At 44.3% G+C, this 18,554-nt stretch overlaps 1 protein-coding gene across 6 annotated transcripts in view; it reads left to right on the top strand.

The window, feature by feature from the left end:
• Window positions 1-2,901: 2,901 nt before the first annotated feature.
• Window positions 2,902-18,554, top strand: part of SPATS2L (spermatogenesis associated serine rich 2 like) — a 190,252-nt gene continuing 174,599 nt past the window's right edge. For 2 of the 6 annotated variants that reach the window (XM_055398721.2, XM_055398724.2), the window contains exon 1: window positions 3,315-3,434. The gene's annotated coding sequence lies outside the window, so the exon portion shown is untranslated. Of the gene's footprint in view, window positions 2,921-3,314; window positions 3,435-3,512; window positions 3,762-18,554 lie in introns of those variants that run through there. The other 4 variants (XM_055398720.2, XM_055398723.2, XM_055398722.2 and 1 more) reach the window with 3 other exon arrangements.

Genomic DNA, 18,554 nt, shown 5'->3' with positions numbered 1-18,554 from the left:
CATATGCTTTGAAGGAAGTAGAGCTGGAATATTTGTAAACAGTTCTAATGAATACCACACTCACACACACAGAGCACATTATCTCCTCCCCAAAGGAGATCTGCCAGATACCACCCAGTCCCTGCACCTAGTCAAAGTCAAGGCTCTCTAGATAAAAGGCTTTCCAGTAGGTCTGAATAGCACTCTGGAGCCCAGTGCTCAGTGGTCTGGAGCCAGGCAACTAAAGTCACTCTCTGTCCTCACACTTATTTGGATGCCCAAATCCTAAAGATAGCTGACCACGCCCTGAAACAGACTTCTGGGATCTGAGTGGTGTCCATTCTGTATGGCCATGCCTAGAGAATCAGGACAATCTAGAAGCTGGAAAATAAGAAGTATGGCATTTTGCTGAAATCTTGCAAGGAAAAGGTCAGCCTCCTTGCAGGATATGTATTGTTCCCCCATGTTTATAACTAAGCACATCAGATAAAGGGGGTAAGTGACTATATGGAGGGAAGCAGTAGATACAGATGAAAAGTACCTGTGTGAAAATAGTATACAAACTACTATACTTTGTTCATCTTTCAGAAAATGTTTACTCTTATGATTCTATTTGTTTGTTTAAGGAAAGACTTTCACTTTTCTATTTAGCTTAGAAAATAGTAAAGTGGGATTCATGGATTATAATCACAGAATCATTTTGAATAAGTCATACTAGTTTTAAACATATTACCTTCTGATTAAACTTTCAAATAATGTAATTTTTCAAGTAAATTCTCAATATCTGGTGCCAACACCAATACATATCTTTTTCATATTCTACTTCTTTGAATGTTTCTATCTCCACGAAATTATAGGAATGTTAACTTATGTTTTAAAAATCATTTACACTTAACTCATCAAAATATTGCTTTGTTAGTTATTTGATGTACAAGAAATTTTTACATATTTTTCAATAATCAATTTGAATGCTTATTGAATAAACCCTCCCTCTCAGAAACAGAAGTTTTCACTTTTCTTTCCCCTAGATTAAATTAATCTGAGCACCAAAAGGTTGAAGTTTTTTTGAAACTCACTGTGTGTGAACTTTTAAATATTTATTATTTATCTACTTTGGCTGTGTCGGTTCTTCATTGTGGCTTGCAGGATCACCGTTACAGCATGCATGGAGGATCTAGTTCCCTGACCAGGGCTCCAACCAGGGACCCCTGTACTGGGGGCATGGAGTCTTACCACTGAACCACCAGGGAAGTCCTGGTATAAACTTTTAAAAGTCTGACTTCTTTTGATGGTCCCCGCAACCCACTCTTGTGCTCTTGCCTGGAAAATCCCATGTATGGAGGAGCCTGGTAGGCTGCAGTCCACGGGGTCCTGAAGAGTTGGACACGACTGAATGACTTCACTTTCACTTTTCACTTTCATGCAGCTGCTGCTAAGTGACTAATGAAAGTTGTAATTATTTTTTTTTACTTTATAATTGTCTCTTGATGGACTAGGCCTCCATTCCCAGTAGAGAATTAGTTTTAGTCTAATTTGTGTTACAGTGGCTACTACTATACACCCGTTCTCCATTTAATTTCCATCAAATTCAATGCTTTAATATTTTCACCCTCCATACACATACCAGTTACCTACTTTGCCTGGAAAAAAATCACATGGACAGAGAAGCCTGGTGGACTATAGTCCATTGGGTGCAAAGAGTCAGACTCTACTGAGTGGCTAAGCAAGCGTGACTACCTACTTACTGAGAAATAGCCCTTAAAGGTAAAAGGCCACGTACAGGCCTCTGAAAACCCTTTCTTTCCTCTGGTCATATCCAGGTCGTGAAGGCTTTCTTCTTTCAGACTTTTAAACAAATTGGATTTGGAGTCCCAGGAGGTAATGAAGTAGAAGAACGGAATGAAAGGACTGAGTTCAATGTTATTTCCAAAGCCCTTCCTAGGAAAACAATAATTTATTACTCGTTTTGGAATTCTGATTATGAGGAGAAACTCCTCAAAACTTAAGTGAATTATTTTGCCAGAGGACCTAAAAAATGCATCAAATTCCAAGTCAAATTGTTACGAGTTACCTTTTCATCTAAATTCGATAAGCAGTATAAAGTTTATCCTTTATATTTGCATATAATACGGCTTCTAGAAGCAGCTTTCTTTTCAGTAGCATCCGTGGGGCCAGACTATGTAGGTTCAAAACCTCCCTCTACCATTTCTCTTCTCCTTGACTCAGCTTATCTATTAAAAAAAAAGTTCAAAAATACTACCTATCTGACTGGACTGTTTAAAGGAATAATTGAGTTAATACTTACAAAGCTTTTACAATTTAAAAAAAAATTATATGATCCATACTCCCATCCAGGATAACAAGAACCACCACAAGTTGCATGAGAATTTAAGTTCCTCCACTTTTGGCTCCTTTATCCTTTATTAGAACAGTGCTTTGTCAACATGAGCACACTATGTTAACAAATTTGCGCTTTGCCAGAAAGGTGTTTGTACCTAATTTCAAATTATGAATTCCTGAACATTGGATGATGTACCATGCTGCTGTACACTCAGGGGCCCCTTCGAGTGTAGGGCGTGAGCATCGGAAGTAACTCTGGCCTGCGTATTTCTAAGGGGCTTTGACATCCAAGGAGCCGCTGAGAAAGTTATTGGTATTGAGAAAAAGGGAGGCTAAGTCACCCTGAAAAAAAAAAAAAAACTGAATTGGAGAGCTGCCTGCATTTCACTCTGCTGCCTCTGGAAGAGGTGTGTTATCTAAAGTGCTTCCATCATGAATAATGATGGAGAAACTGCCTTGACTCTCCGACTACGGTACTTTCAGGCAGAAATCCGTTGGCTCGTGCCCACGGCGTCTATCTGGAACTTGGTTATCACACACGTTTAGAGCAAGCAGTACTCAGCGTGAAAGGCAGCGAGAGGGAGGGGCCGGGACACTTCGGGTAAGCAGCGTTTCTAAGGTCAGACCCAAGCCAACCCCCCCTACTTTTTCAGCGGCTGGTTCTTCTGGTCATTTCGGAAATCGGCTACCTTTGTTTACATGCTGAGCTTGGCTCAGCACTAGAAAGCCTTAGTGCTTTCTAAAAAAGAGAAGTCTCTTGCGTTTATAGACGGTGCTGGGGGAGCAAAGTTCCTTCTCCTGGGCAGGGGGGGGTGCCTCTCCTGCAACACGTGCGGGCGGTGGCAACATCTCTGAATCGCACAGAGGCAGCTTAAGTGAGGCAGAGGCTCGGGGGAAGGCGAGGAGGGTGGTGTGGGGCAAGTAAGCGAAGTGCGGAAGCTGTATGGGGATTCTTCTAGAAAGTGGGGTGGGAAAGGAGCTAGGGAGGGCGTGTGGAGGGAAGGGATCTATGTCAGAACGTGCGTGTGAGCGGATACAAAACCCGAGAGAGGCGTGAGCAGCGCTGTGTGTGCGAGCGGGAGCGAGGGGCGCCGGCTCTGGGTGTGTGCGCCTGGGTGAGTGACACCGAGGGGCGGGCTGGCCGGCTGGCCGGCGGGCGGGAGCAGCCTGCGAGGGGCGGGAGTGTCCCTGCGTGGAGCGGGCCGACCCGGAGTTGTGTCAGTGAAGGAATCTAGCCCGGGGGCCGAGCCGGCTGCGCCCTCCGCCGCGAGCGCCGGCAGCGCGGGGCGAGCTCCGGACGGCGCGCGGCCCAGGCAGCGGCTCCTGCTTGGCCCGCCCTCCGCGCTGCAGGGGCCGCCACCGCCGCCGCGCCTCCCCGCGGCAACCGCGCCCCCGATCCCCGGCCCCGGCCCGGGACGGAGAGGCCGGCGCTCGGCACAGAGGTAAGCCCGGGATCTCCGGCCGCCGCCGCCTCCCGGGACCCACTCCCCGGCCGCCCGCCGGGCTCGGGCCGGGACGCGGCGGGGCCTGCGCGGCCGGGACGCTGGCTGAGCCCGGGCCGCGCGATCCGCAGCCCGAGTCGCCCAGCCCCCGCCGCCTCCCGGGGCGCTGGGTGTGGCCCCCGCTCGGCGCCGCCGCGGGCTGGCCGCGCGGACCGGACGCGGAGGTCGCCGTCCTGCCTTTCTCGGGCCGGCACTGGCGAGCGAGCCGGCGGGCGGGAGGAGGCGCCGGGTGCGGCGCGCTTTCGCGCGCCCAGGGCGAGCGTGTGGCGGCGGCGCTCCGACGTGGACCCGCCCGCCCCGGATCTGAATCGGCCGAGGTCCCTCGCCTGCCCTCCCCCACGCGAGCGCCCCCTTCCACCCGCCGGGCGGACGGAGACCGATCCCTTCCCGCCGCCGCGCTCCTGCTCCGAGCCGCCTCTGCCGGCAGCATCCCGCCCTCGATCGCCGTCCGGCCCGGGGGCAGTCGGTCCAAGGAAACCCGCGCCCCTCGGTGCCCGGTGGGAGCCTGATGCGGCGGCTCCCGGAGCCGGCGAACTCGCCGTAGTGGTCCGCAGGGTGATGGCAGCAGATGCCTGGAGACTTGGCCGCGGGACTAAGCGTTCGCGTCGCCGCGACTGGGCGGGCGGACCCGGAGTCGGCCGACGGTGGCCAGAGATTGAGACCGCCGCGATTCCGGAGATGCGAGAGGGTCATCCCGCTCTATGCCCACTGCCGACTTTTCCGTGCCTCGGAAGATCGGCCCCGCTCGCTCGCACTCTGTTTGGTGATTAATACTTAACTGCAGACGTGGGAGATGAAGCGTTGAGACTTTTACCTGGACAGGGATGCGACTGAAACCTCCTATCTTGTCAACTTGAGGTCTCCACCTCTTAGGGGGTTGGTGTGTGTGTTTGTGAACTTCCTGAGCTTTTGATTCCCAGTAAGTCGGGGTTTTAGCAAATGCCAAGATTTTGGAGCCCTGACATTTTAAAGATTCTTTCTGTGCAGCATTTTCCTTTAAGTGAGCTACAAAATCTGTAGCTTGAGAACTAGGGAAAAACCTTGAACTTCAAACACAGCCTCTTTCATAAAATGTTATGTGCAATATTTTTCACTTGTTTATTTAATTTTTTTAAAAAAATGTTATATTAAAAACTTTTTACCAGTGCTCTCCCACATCAGAAAAGAATGACTCAAATTTTAGAACCTATGCAGAGGAAGAGCTTTATGCCAGTATTTTGAAAGAGTAAAGTCGTGTGACCTTTATGACTGGTTTAGTTTGTCCTAAAGGAACGATTCATTGCCATATCGGATTGATTTTGTTTTCGAGAGATTAAGCAGATGTGTAATATGGCAGAGAGAAGAGACAGGAAGTCAGAATTGCTTCATTCTGAAAAGAGAAAAAATATTATCCAAGTAACAAATCCATTTACTTTGAAAGATACTCTGAAATGAAGTCTCCAGTCGCTTTTTGTATGAAGTATTTGATTGGCCTTTATAAAATTATATCAACTAAAATGCAGTGTGTTGTATAGATGGGGCAGTTTTTTTATCAAGTAATTGTAGTATTAAAAAAAAATACCTGTATATGAAAATATTTGTTGGATCTCTAACTAGGGGAAAATCAACTTTGGGAATGATTTTCTATTTGGACAAGGCAAATGCTGCTGCAGTCTCTAATTAGAGTATTGGATTAAACTAAGCTTTGTTAAAAACCTATTTTATGGAGCAGCAGAACAAAAAATATGTCCAATTCTTTAACAGTGTGTGGCTTTAAACACATATGCACATACACACACGACTAGCTCCAAAGGATAATTTGCATAAAAATACAATCACTTGAATGCAGAGAATGTCTAAGAGGATGGTTAGGGAAAAAAGCCCAAAACTCAACATCAGGGAAAGGAGTATATTAATTGGCAATTTTCTTCTTTTAATCCTTGCCTGTGAAAATATTAAATAATTTTCTAGGAATCAATTTAGTTTAAAGTGCTTACTAAGGCAAAATGATCAAGACTCCTTTTGTATTCGTTTTGTTTTAGGGAGCCCCCTAATGAAAGTCTCCAATTGACTGTTGCTGTGCTTGCACTGATTTTCAAGTGGCCTTTGTGGGGATAGATTTCTGTGGGCTTGTGAGGCTGCTCAGCCAATCTCTGTAACGATCAGGAAAAGAAAATGCTTAGGCCACACCACTGCAGTCTTTGATACTCTGCCAATAGGAAGCATCTCAAAGACCTACTTTGCCATGCAGATGGAAATACTTTCCATCAGAAGTCAAGCTTTAGAAATGTTTCATTTTTGGTTCTAAGTTTTATCTGTTTCTCTGTCTCTGATGATAGAATTGTGCTGTTATCAATGAATGTTCATTTATGGCTTTTGTGTTGAAGGCACTTAGGTGATCTTCATCCTGTTACCTGTGTTACCTTTACGCAGCTTTAATCAGCATCTTATGAGGCAGGACAGAAACGGTGGGTTACTGTTTGATGGATAAGGGAAGAAGTTGAGATTGCTCATGGTAAGATCTAAACGGCAACCATGTGTCTCCCCATGTGACTGTAGAGTGGAGTGGGTTTTGTGTGACCTGGATACTGCCTGCTCACTGCTCCCTTGTGCTTCTTCACTAGTCATCTTCTGTAGACCCTTCACTGTTATTTAAAGGTGGTAATTGAATCAGATGGCTGTTACAATGTTTGTACCCAGAACAGTTGCTTTCACAAGCGTGACACAGGACATGACGGCAGCTGCATAATATGGGCAGATTTAAGTGATGGAGTCTGTTTATTGATCTCTGAATGATTGTGCATAATTCAGCCAATCAATTCATTCCATCACTGTTCTGTCTTAGTGTGTAGTCACACAATTAAAATGTGATTCTCATGATACAAACCGTTAAAAAACACCAGTACACATAATTATAGAACAAAAACAAACCTTTCTTTTTTTCTTCCATTTTGTTTTGAAGTAGTCTGCTGTGAAGGTGTTATATCCTTGACACATCAAAATGGCTAATTTGGAGTTGTGACGCTTGTTATGTAAATAGGCCATATGTTGAATTTCTAAAGAAGTTTATTCATTCAATGTTGTGATAATGGATAGGATCCCCTAAGTACCATAGCTAAGAAAAATAGCCTGTGAAGATGCATTTCTACTGTGTAGATCATTTCCATTATTTTTATTTTCTAATAAAAATATTCTTAAATGTGATGTTGTCATCTATCCTTATATGTACCAATCATTGTAGTCCTAACTCAAACTCTCTTCTCATTTATGCACTTGTTTAATAGTTTTCATGATTGATGTCCTGTAGTTAGGGCAGAAGCTACATGCCTGATCAACTTTTTATATTTTTCTGCTAAACCTCTTCCTTTCATAATGAAAAGACTTTCCTTTTCTTTCTACTGTTAGCATTTGCTTCATCACTCAGACTCAGACCTAGGAATCATCCTGACTTCTCTCTCATTCATTCCATCAGTAAAGAGAAAGTGAAAGTCGCTCAGTCGTGTCCGACTTTTTTCGACCCTATGGACTATAGAATCCATGGGATTCTCCAGGCCAGAATACTGGAATGGGTAGCCGTTCTTTTCTCCAGAGGATCTTCCCAACCCAGGGATCTAACCCAGGTCTCCCACATTGCAGGAGGATTCTTTACCAGCTGAGCCACAAGGGAAGCCCAAGTGGACACCAAATCTTGTCAACTCTTTCTTTGTAAGAGTTTCTCCGAGCCAGCCCCGACATTTCCTCACTGCCTCCCCCAATAGCTGAGACCCTCTGCCATCACTATTCTAGGATGATCATAGTCGGCTACATCCTGTATCTCTGTAGTTGAGTTCTCCCAATGCTTCACATTTCATCTTGTCAATGTTCCTAAAACTCTGCTCTTTAGAATTCTTATCCAAAGATTGTCTCACGAGAAGACTGAATTGAACTTAGGTTTGTCTGATTCCAAAGTTGGTACTCTTTTCCCTAGTTCAAATACTTATTATGCCCCGTACCCACCACATTTGGTCCATCCTCTCAACCTGGTTTTAATGTACCTGACTCTTGCTCGAATTTTACTTACCAACTTTATTTTCTACTTTTCTAACATGAAGCTTCTATTCCTACTAATTGAATCTCACTGCCCTTCTAATTTGTTCATGCTCTCTGTTTTAGAATGCCTTTTCCTTTTTCCTCTGACCTAAGCACAATCTCCAGGTTAGTTAAGTCCACTTGCCCTAATCATGTTACTCTCCTTGGATTCTTCTACCCTTTTGCCTGCATCATTCTTTATGACACTCTTATATACTCTCTCTTGCTGCTGCTAAGTCGCTTCAGTCGTGTCCGACCCTGTGCGACCCCATAGACGGAAGCCCACCAGGCTCCCCCGTCTCTGGGATTCTCCAGGCAAGAACACTGAAGTGGGTTGCCATTTCCTTCCCCTTATACCATTGTGTTCTTAATTCTTGCTTTCCCAACCAGACTGCAAGTCCTCAGAGGGCACTGATGGACCTTGTATGCTGTCTTTGAACCGTCTACAAGCCTTGAGCATAGCACACCCTTGATAAGTAGACCTGTAGCATCAATAAATTAGAAAGGTGATTTTTTTTGGTTTGTTTTTTTAAAAGATGGGCTTTGATATTGCCTCTGTACTGCTCATCATTGTGTCTTCAGGGCCTAATTTGCAGCTTGACACCTAGTCATGACCTCAATAAATATTTGTTAATGTAGAAATTAATGTTGACATTGGATGAAAGGAACCAGCATTTGAAGAAGAGTCTGTCAAGGAGTTTTTTCCCATTTTTTTTTTTTTCAGTGGTTCTAATCAGCCTCTTCATTCATCAGCTGTGAGGAGTCTGAGACCTCGGCATTTTCCAGAGTTGAGATAATGATGGAGGCTGGCAGTTGTGAGTTAGAATTAAGGAGGCTGTCATTATTTTAAGGTGGAGTGATGGGTCCCATTAGTGAGCAGAAATGAAAGCACTGAGGCCTTATGCCAGTATTTTATACACAGAGTTATCATTTCTATAAATGGGCTTCCCAGGTGGCACTAGTGGTAAAGAACCTTCCAAAAGAGACGTGGTTTCAATCCCTGGGTTAGAAAGATCCCCTGGAGGAGGGCATGGCAACCCACTCCAGTATTCTTGCCTGGAGAATCCCATGAACAGAGGAGCCTGCCGGGGTACGGTCCATAGGGTTGCAAAGAATTGGACACAACTGAAGCAACTTAACATGCATGCGTGTATTTCTATAAATATTCAGGCTAATCAGCTCTAAGGGCTTCCTGGGTGGCTCAGTGGTAAAGAATCTGCCTATGAAGCAGGAGACGTGGATTTGATCCCTCCGGTCAGGAAGATTCCCTGGAGAAGAAAATGGCAACCCACTCCAGTGTTTTTGCCTAGGAAATCCCATGGACAGAGGAGCCTGGCGGGCTACAGTTCATGGGGTCACAAAGAATTGGACACAACTTAGTGACTAAACAACAGCAACAACAGTTGCAGAGCTACCCAATTGTTTCATTTAAAAGCTTCTTGAACATTAAAAAAAAAAATCTGGGAATCCATCCAGGGATGAAAAGTGAGGTAGGGAAAAATTGCCACAGCCATTCTGTTGTATCAGGACAAAATTCAGTTCTTTCAACTTTTAATAAGACTCATTTGTACAAGGCCCTGTTTTTGCCAGAAGGGAATTTATAGTTCAGCAGGAGAAAGAACATACGCATCCCAGAAACAAAGGTCTAAGAGAGCTCAGAAGGGAAAATTTCCTTCTGCTTGGGGAGTGGTGAGGGCCTTTAAGAGTGACGGTTGTTTGAGCTGATTATTGAAAGGCTTCAGGTGAGATTTCAGTAACTATATTGGGAATATAGAGGTGGGGAAAGGGCCACAGCGTTGAGAGGAGCACAGGGCAGGCATTCCAGGGTTTTTTGACTCTAACATCATTCCTCTAATGTATTTTATTACCACTGCGCCAAAGCTGAAATGCTACTAGGACCCTCCTGGGTAGTAGTAATGAAACTTAGAGGATATACGAATACCTGCAGTTGTTCCTTTTGGTGCCAAGTGCTGAACTGACCATGACATAAAGCGCAAAATAAATCTTGTAAGGAGTATAATTGGTATGTTTCTGGGTAGCATCCAACTTGCCTAGAATTCCTGAAAAGGATTCTTCTAACGTGGAAACACCACTGAAGGCTGAAACTTTCTTAGTAATGTAAACAGGTCAGCCCTGATCGTTGTCCCGGCCATCTGTGGGACACTGTGATCCTAGCAGAGCTTAGTACATGAGTAAACATGCTGCTATGTATTTCCCAGGTTCTGATTCTGACCCCATGGATTATAAAACTAGGACCGATGGGTATGAGTTTCAGGAAGACAGGTTTGTGGTCAGTACAAGGAAGGTGGTCCTGTAATGGATCGAGCTATTTCACGAGGTGATAAGACTCTGTGACTGAATGTATTCAGGCATGGGCTATACCAGGCAATGTCTACATACATGCATTATCTCCATCTTTCCTCAAATCAGTGCTATTGCCACCTCCCACCTCATTTAACCGATGGGCCATCCTGAAGCCTAGAAAGGCTGAGTGGTGAGTACATTGCAGAGCAGGTGTCAACCCTGGCAGTTTGAAAGCAGAGACTGAATATGTACTGGATGAGGAAAGGGTGCAAACCTCAGAGGGCCACTAGGATTTTTAAGGACGCTTCCTCATGCTAGGATTGAGTCTTAAGTCTCCTTGGGGGATCAAGATGGTAATTGTTGCCAAGCACTAATTCATTAACAGCAGCACCCAATTCCTAGAAATTTAGAACAAAGAGAATGCAACCATCACCATCATGATGGCTACCACTCACTGATCATCTTATTTAAACCTAACAGCCATCTTGCAAGGTAGGGATTATGTATCCTTTTAAGGAAGGGGCGCCGTAGCTCTGCCAAGTTACATAGCTTGATCAAATCTACAGAGTTGATGAGCGGCTTTTTTCTCATATCACCCTTTAAGGTAATGCGTGTTGTTGATGTCAGACATATTTACCTATCAGTTCAGCATAGACACCAACCATTCAGAGAGGCCACCAGCTATACATGACACTGTGATTATTCTCAGAGATGGGAGTCCCTTGAGGTCCTGTTGAAGCAAGGTCTGAAGGGATGTGAAAGCTTGGTAGTTCACCAAGACGACACATCTGGAGTTCCAGAAAACTGTAGTGCCTTCTTTTTATGTTCAGCATTTATCTGATTTTACACATCATACGTAGTAGGGCTTCCCAGGTGGCACTAGTGGTAAAGAACCCACCTGCCAATACAGGAGACGTAAGGGACGCAAGTTCGATCCCTAGGTCAGGAAGATCCCCTGAAGAAGGGAATAGCAACCCACTCCAGTATTCTTGCCTAGAGAATTCCATGGACGGAGGAGCTTGACAAGCTATAATCCGTGGGGTCGCAAAGAGTCAGATACAACTGAGCAACTCATACACACATACTATGATTGTATTTCACACAGATTTCTGAATAAAGAAAGGTAGTTTCACAATGATACTTTTGTGTCTTCCTTGTAAACGTGTCTTCTTCCTCACTCCTTTTCTTCCTTCTACTTTCCTGTACTCTGAGGCCCATCTGTCTAGACACCATCCCCTCTTTCTTCCTCAAGTGTCTCTTTCCATCATCTCTCTTTCCCTCAGGGTCTCAACCAGCCTTCATTTTTGTCTTCATAAGCATTCGTAAATCTTTTTCATTCTTTAATAACAAGAGAAGTCAAACAAAATTCTCGTGGTCCCTTCCTTGTCAGTCTGGTCATGTTCCATCTCCCTCCCTGGGCTGAGAAGGCATCTCCTTGAAGAACAGGTCCTCACACATCACCTGCTGCTGCTGCTAAGTCACTTCAGTCGTGTCCGACTCTGTGCGACCCCATAGACGGCAGCCCACCAGGCTCCCCCGTCCCTGGGATTCTCCAGGCAAGAACACTGGAGTGGGTTGCCATTTCCTTCTCCAATGTGTGAAAGTGAAAAGTGAAAGTGAAGTCGCTCAGTCGTGTCCGACTCTTAGCCACGCCATGAACCGCAGCCTACCAGGCTCCTCCATCCATGGGATTTTCCAGGCAAGAGTACTGGAGTGGGTGCCATTGCCTTCTCCCACACATCACCTACCCTGCCCCAACTCCCCTTTCTTCTCCACCCTCTACAGCCCCGTCCTCTTGTAATGGCCGCCTCTGTGCTTCAAACCACCAGACCCATGGCCCAGAATTTTCTTATAATTCTTGACCTGTGCACTGCCTCTGGTGTTACTGATCTCTCCACCTTGAAACCTTGCCCACCTGTTTTCTGAGTCATTCCTCTCCTGATTTCTTTCCTATTGCCCAGCTGCTCTGTATTAGAGTTCTCTGCCGGCTCCTCTTCTCCTCCCAGACCTCAGCACCCTTGAAGGTTCATCCTTCAATCCTCTCTACTCACCAACTCCTTTCTTCTGTTACCACCTATAGCTGCCGGTTCCTGTCTGCAACTCCGACCGTGAACTCTCCTGATACCTGTGCCAGGCATCTTAAACTCTACTTCTACAGCCAGCCTACTCCCTCTGTGTTCTCTACCTCAATTAATGAAGCCATTTGATCAATTTTAAAATCTGGGAGTTGTTCTAGGATCCTCTCTCTTACTCAACCCCTATTCTTCATTGATGACTTAGCCATGTAAAAACTATCTTCTCAAACCCTTAACTCAGCCCTCACCTCTCCAGGCCATTACCTCCACAACTGCCTTGGTTCAGGCCCTCATCACTCTCTCGAGGGTTACTGCAGGATCCTTATAACTGGTCGCTGCCTTCTGTCTGGCCTGCTTCCAATCCCTTCCCCACACTGCTGCCTTTCTAAAAGGCAAATTTGATCACGGACTCTCTGCTGCTTAAAATCCTTCTGCAGAGTCACTGCTCCTCCAGGATAAAAATCTAAGCTCCCTAGCCTGGCACAAAAGCTCCTTTGTGATCTGGCTCTCCCTTCGGGTGTGTATCAAAGTCTTCTCTAATGATCCTGGTCCCCACTGACTACCCTTGCCCACAGCATCCCTCCTAAAGGAAATGAGTTGTTACAGGAGAGAAATGAGAGGAGGTATGGGAACAGAGAAGAGATTACAGGGCTGTGGTGTCCTGTACCATGACCACTAGCTGCCTGTGGCTGCCGAGCATTTGAAACACACCTGGTCCAAACAGAGATATGAGTGTGAAATACATCAAGCATTCAAACTCAGCATACAGACAAGAGCGTAAAATAGCTCATTACTAAATTTTAATATTGATCCCATGTTAAAACAGTAACATTTCGAATATAGTAGGTTGAATAAAACATTATTAAAGTTAATTTCAAGTTTCTTTTTATTTTATTTTTTAACATGACTACTAGGAAACTACCTGTGTTTGGGCTTCCCTGGTGGCTCAGATGGTAAAGAGTCTGCCTGCAATGCAGGCATCCCTGGGTCAGGAAGTTCCATCCCTGGGTCAGGAAGATGCCCTGGAGAAGGAAATGGCAACCCACTCCAGCATTCTTACCTGGAGAATCCTGTGGACAGAGGAGCCTGGCGGGCTACAGTTCATGGGATGGCAAAGAGTCGGACACTACTGAGCAACTAACACTTTCACACTTTTACTGTGGGCTCGCATAGTAGTGCTACTGGACAGCATTGATGAAGGACATGTTGCTCCCAGGAGATACATCTTGTTTGAACCACTCCCAAAAGCTTTCTGAATAATTAAGTCAACCTAGCAGGTGTAGAGAAGCAGCAGTTGCTCCATTTCATAAATCCAGAGATACTAAGTTGGTATAGATGGACAGGGAAGCCTGGCGTGCTACAGTCCACGGGGTCGTAGAGAGTTGGACGCAACTGAACTGAACTGAGATATTAAGTGCTTTAGATAAGATTCAGTTTCACAGAGACAGATTGTGAAAATTGCAGCAGGGAGCCCTTCATACCATGTATTCAGGGCTCAAATCCCAAGTCAGGCACATCTGTCTCCGACCCACCCAGTCACCCTCGGGAGAGGGAAGCAGGGAGACTCTGTTGGAGGGAGGCTTTGAGGCAGACAGGAGGAGCAAGGGCAGGGCAAGAGGAGCCCCATTCCCAGGAAGCCTCCTGCTTGTAAGGTGCAGACAGACACCAAGAGCCACGATCTCCGAGATTCCCCCAGCCTGCCATGGATCCTTCCCCAGTGGGAGAAGTCCCAGCTCCCCCACTGTCTTGAGTCTCAATAATATGCCCATGATGAAGCCACTGTGCATCAAACAAAATGACCTGCCTAACAGCTGGTAAGTTCTCCTCAGTTGTGCCTTAGGGATACTGGGGGCAGCCGTCTGTGGATCATTTGGCCTAAAAGACATGGAGTAAGGTTTAGAGCTGTCACAAGGACCCGGAAGATAGTATGTCCTAAGAGATATGCAGAGCTTTCTGTTTTCAAGTGGAAAAGCCAACCAGTGATAGGAAAGCAGAACTTATCAGGTTGGAGCCAGAAGGAGAAACATGAAGGTAAAGGGAAGAAGCCATGACTATCAAGGGAGAAGTCCTATGGAATCCTGTGCCCATGAGGCTGATAGGCAGTGGGCCTCAGCGCTTGTATTCTGGTGGTTTGCATGCTGTGTTCTATTGAACCCCTCGGTTCTTATAAGAATGCCCTGGGCAGTTGTTCTGACTTGCGTTTATATATCAGGCATTAGTATAAGATTCTGGTAGGGGGAGAGGTGGTTGTGTTAAAAGTTTGAAAGTCATCCTGTACAGAGACTGGACTGAGAAAGTGGTAACCACCCAGGTGTGGTGACTGCTCTCCCATTTGCAACATCTGGGACCAGTTCGGGCCCTTGGCAGGAGTTCCAGCTCCTTTCCATCTGAAGCTGAGTGACTCTCCATTGGACTGACCATGCCGTCTGCTTCCCCTTACCCGGGAAGCCAGAACCGTCTCATTCTCGGGTACCAAATTTCCACTTTGCACCCCAGGTTCTCTCTCACATTCCCAAGTCCCCACTTTGAGTTCTTGTATAGGAATCCAAAATTGTCCTTGGTAAGGGTCCCATCACTTACCTCCAAGCTTTCTTAAGCCTATAGTCTTGCCTCTGAGCTACAAGCCCTATAGTAAGTGCCTGCTGCTCCGTTTCCAGCTTCTTCAAAACTGACTCCTGCCAGCAAAGGGCCAGAAACTCAGTTTGGCTGCCCTGCTGGTCTCTGGGGTCCCATTTGTACCATAGATGCAATTTGGGAAGAGAAGGGGAAGGCAAGTGTAGGCTGATTTTCCTAAATTATGGTATATCTGCTTCTTTGTTCCCTGTGGGAAAGTTGGTCTTACATGTAGACTAGAAAGGTAGCTGCTGCCTTTTTTGGTGTGATTTCAGAATTCATTCTACTTAAAAGAGCTTTTCAAATATCAATACTTACTCTTTCTTGCTCTCTAATATGCAAAAGCCTACATTATAAAAGCTCTGTTTTCTTTCCCAAGACCAATATGGTTTGGAAGAGAAAGAGGGCAAACTTGATGCTTGGAAAGCCCAGTTTTGACTCATGTAATTGACTGGCTGTAACGAACTTGAGCCAATTACTTAATCTTCCTGAAGATTAATCTTTCTGAACCTCGGTTTTCTCATTTATGAAGTGAAATTAATAATACCTGCTTGCTTTGTTACGATTTTTTATGACTAAATAAAACAAGGTATAAAGTGCCCAGCAGCAGGGCCTAAAATGCAATGCTAAGGAAGTGGTAACTTATAAGATTTTACAGATCCTTTCCTGAGACTGATAAGGAAGAAGATAAGAAATCTGGGTTTAGAGACCCAGAATTCAGCCATCCCTGGGTGAAAAAAGATCAGAAGGAAGTTGCCTTCACATTTTTGCTTAAGGCCAGTCCTGCCTAATGGTTTGCATTTGTGAAAATATTCATCTGGGATTGTGAATGCAGCATGAAGCCATGGGGGGAAAAAAAAGACATGTTTACATCCTTTACCAGGATAATATAAGAATAAACAAAGCAAGTTTTTGAATCTCTGAATAGTCAGGTGCACTGCCATCAAAATAAACTTTTATTTCTATTCTTTGCTGATAAATTATAGATAAAGGAATCCACTAAAATAACCCAGAAAAGGAAGATTCATATACAAATTAGATACCAGGGACAGACTTCACACTTACTTTGTTGGAGCCATTCTTTCCTTAACTGTGGGTGTTTGGGAAGTTCTTTTATTGTCACCTTTGTTGCTGACAAAAAGAGAGAAAAAGCTTTAGTATACTCAGGAGAGAATGATTTTGATTGGAGGCATGTTGTTCTCAGTGTGGGCTAACTTTCCTGTATTGTGATTGCTAATACATAACACAACTGAGGGCTTCCCTGGTGGCTCAGAGGTTAACGCGTCTGCCTCCAATGCGGGAGACCCGGGTTCAATCCCTGGGTCGGGAAGATCCCCTGGAGAAGGAAATGGTAACCCACTCCAGTATTCTTGCCTGGAGAATCCCATGGATGGAGAAGCCTGGTAGGCTACAGTCCACGGGGTCGCAAAGAGTCGGACACGACTGAGCGACAGAACAGAACAGAACAGAACAGAATACATAACTGAGGAAACCCGTAAACAGAGGTGGATCTGACATACTGCCACTTCTAATTGACCTGTGTTTATTATAGGAATGGGGCAGTCCTATAATTTTTAAAGGGGAAAGTGGAAGATGTTATGCTGGCTACTGTGACTGCAAGTGTCCTCATCTAGAAGGTCTGCGTCCTTTTTCCTGTGTTTATCCTGTGAAGTCTAAATGATGGACTGGATTCAATGCATGCAGGGGCTGTCTGGCTTCCTGGGCCCTTGATGTAGTTGATCGCCCCATGGCGATACTATAGCGTCAGTGGAGTGTCATATTCAACCCATGAACACTCACAAAGAGTATAAACCTGCTACCTTTAATGCTGTTAAAAATAATAGCATTAAAAATATTATTTAGTGCTGGTTTGTGGCGTTAACATATAAACTCATTTATTGTTCTACTAGTCTCGGAATAAGAACTGTTGCAGTTGCAGTGGGCGGTATCAACTGAGGTGGTCATGACAACATTAATTTATCATTTCCAAACCTTGGTAGGATTTCACCTTCTGAATCTTCTGGATTGTCTGTAGTTATTTCTCATTTGTTAAGGCGAGGCGTATTTAGCTGTTCCTAATGGAAATGCACTAGAAATATCTTCATGAAGGTTGATGAAAATTGTTCCTTTTTTTGCAAATCAATTTTTCTATCAAGACATTTTTGGATTCTAACTTCTAAAAATTTAATCTCTCAGTGGTACATCTTTTACTTGTTTGTCAGTTATACTTTTGAGAAAGGTGTTTCCTTTGTCATTGATAAAATGTGGACCAAGACAGTCCAAAGACAGAGTTCTGTGACTTTCTCCAAGAGACTTCTTGACATCCATACGTGAATTGTTAGCTGTGTTTTGTTTGTCTGTTTCTTTGTTTGAACGAGTTTGATCATCTTGCTCTTGGGTTTACTTTCTTGCCTCCAAGCGCTCTCTAAGAGGATACAGCCAGGAAAGACTTAATCAGATGCCTTAGTGATGCCGTCATTATTGATCCACTTCCTGCCAATCATAGAACCTGTATTATGAAATGTCACGAGATTAATTTGGAGTAACTTGTAGATTGCATACATTTTTCTTCTGAAAAATTTACTCAAGAGCATATGTAAATGACCCTATTTTTTATTTATTTTTAGAAAATAATTTTGTAAAGTAAACTCATACTTCACCTCTAATTTCAACTCATATGAGCTTGTTTTTGTTCGAAGGAATTGCTTTCTTATGTATCACTCAGTTTTCTTTATGGAATCATTGGTTTGAAAACTAATTGGTGGTGGGATGGGAAATCAGACCTTGGGTGTCACTCCAGCACATCATTATACTCACTCCTCCTGGGACAGACACGAATCACACTGAGGCATGTCCACAGAGCATGCTGGCATCTATGTAAATGGCTCCATGACAGCTTCGCTAACTGTGACCATGACAGAGAATGCACTGATGGCATCGTGTCGCTAACGGATGTGTTTTCTCTAAGTGGAAAATTCCGTATTATTTGAAAAAGTTCCCCACCACCCACCACACAAACTCTTTGACTTTTACATTAATATCAAATGTCAAATATACAAATAATATTTGTGTACTGTATTTTGTTTTCTTTGTGTACAAAATAGTCTTCTACATGCTTTTTACCTTCGACTCATTGAAAAGAAAAAAATAATGAGAAAGAACAGTAGCACTGAGGAATTCAAACCTGCAATAAAAAGAAATAAACTCTTGCTTCTTAGAAATACTGCTCTTTGGTAGTGCTTTATATTTTACAATATACTTTCAACAAGTTTTTTGTTTTTTTGCAAAAAACTTTTTTCTGACTATCAAAATAATTGCATATTCATTGAATCTGGAAAAAATACTGAAGTGGGTAAAAGAATTAAAAGTCAGCTAAAATTTCACCACCCAGAGATCATCTTTGTTAGCACCTGGTGTATTTTCCTTTCAGATATGCATTCATGTGTGGTTGTGAGTATGTGCATACTGTGTGTGTGTGTGTGTGTTTAAACTAGCTTCATGGTGGACCTGAGAAATTTGTACTGAATAGTCAGTATGACTTAAAAATGCCTTGGAATCAGACAGTTTGAGATTTTAGATCTGGCTCTACTACTTATGTAGTGACTGTAAATTGCTTAAACTATCAAAACTTACATTTCTACTTCTATAACATGGGGATAATAATAGTATGCATCTACTAGGTTTATTGTATAAG

The sequence above is a fragment of the Moschus berezovskii genome, chromosome 2, assembly GCF_049115385.1.
Source record: "Moschus berezovskii isolate FMDL1 chromosome 2, NW_MosBer_1.0, whole genome shotgun sequence".
NCBI lineage: Eukaryota > Metazoa > Chordata > Mammalia > Artiodactyla > Moschidae > Moschus > Moschus berezovskii.
This window is presented reverse-complemented; position numbering and strand designations above follow the sequence as displayed.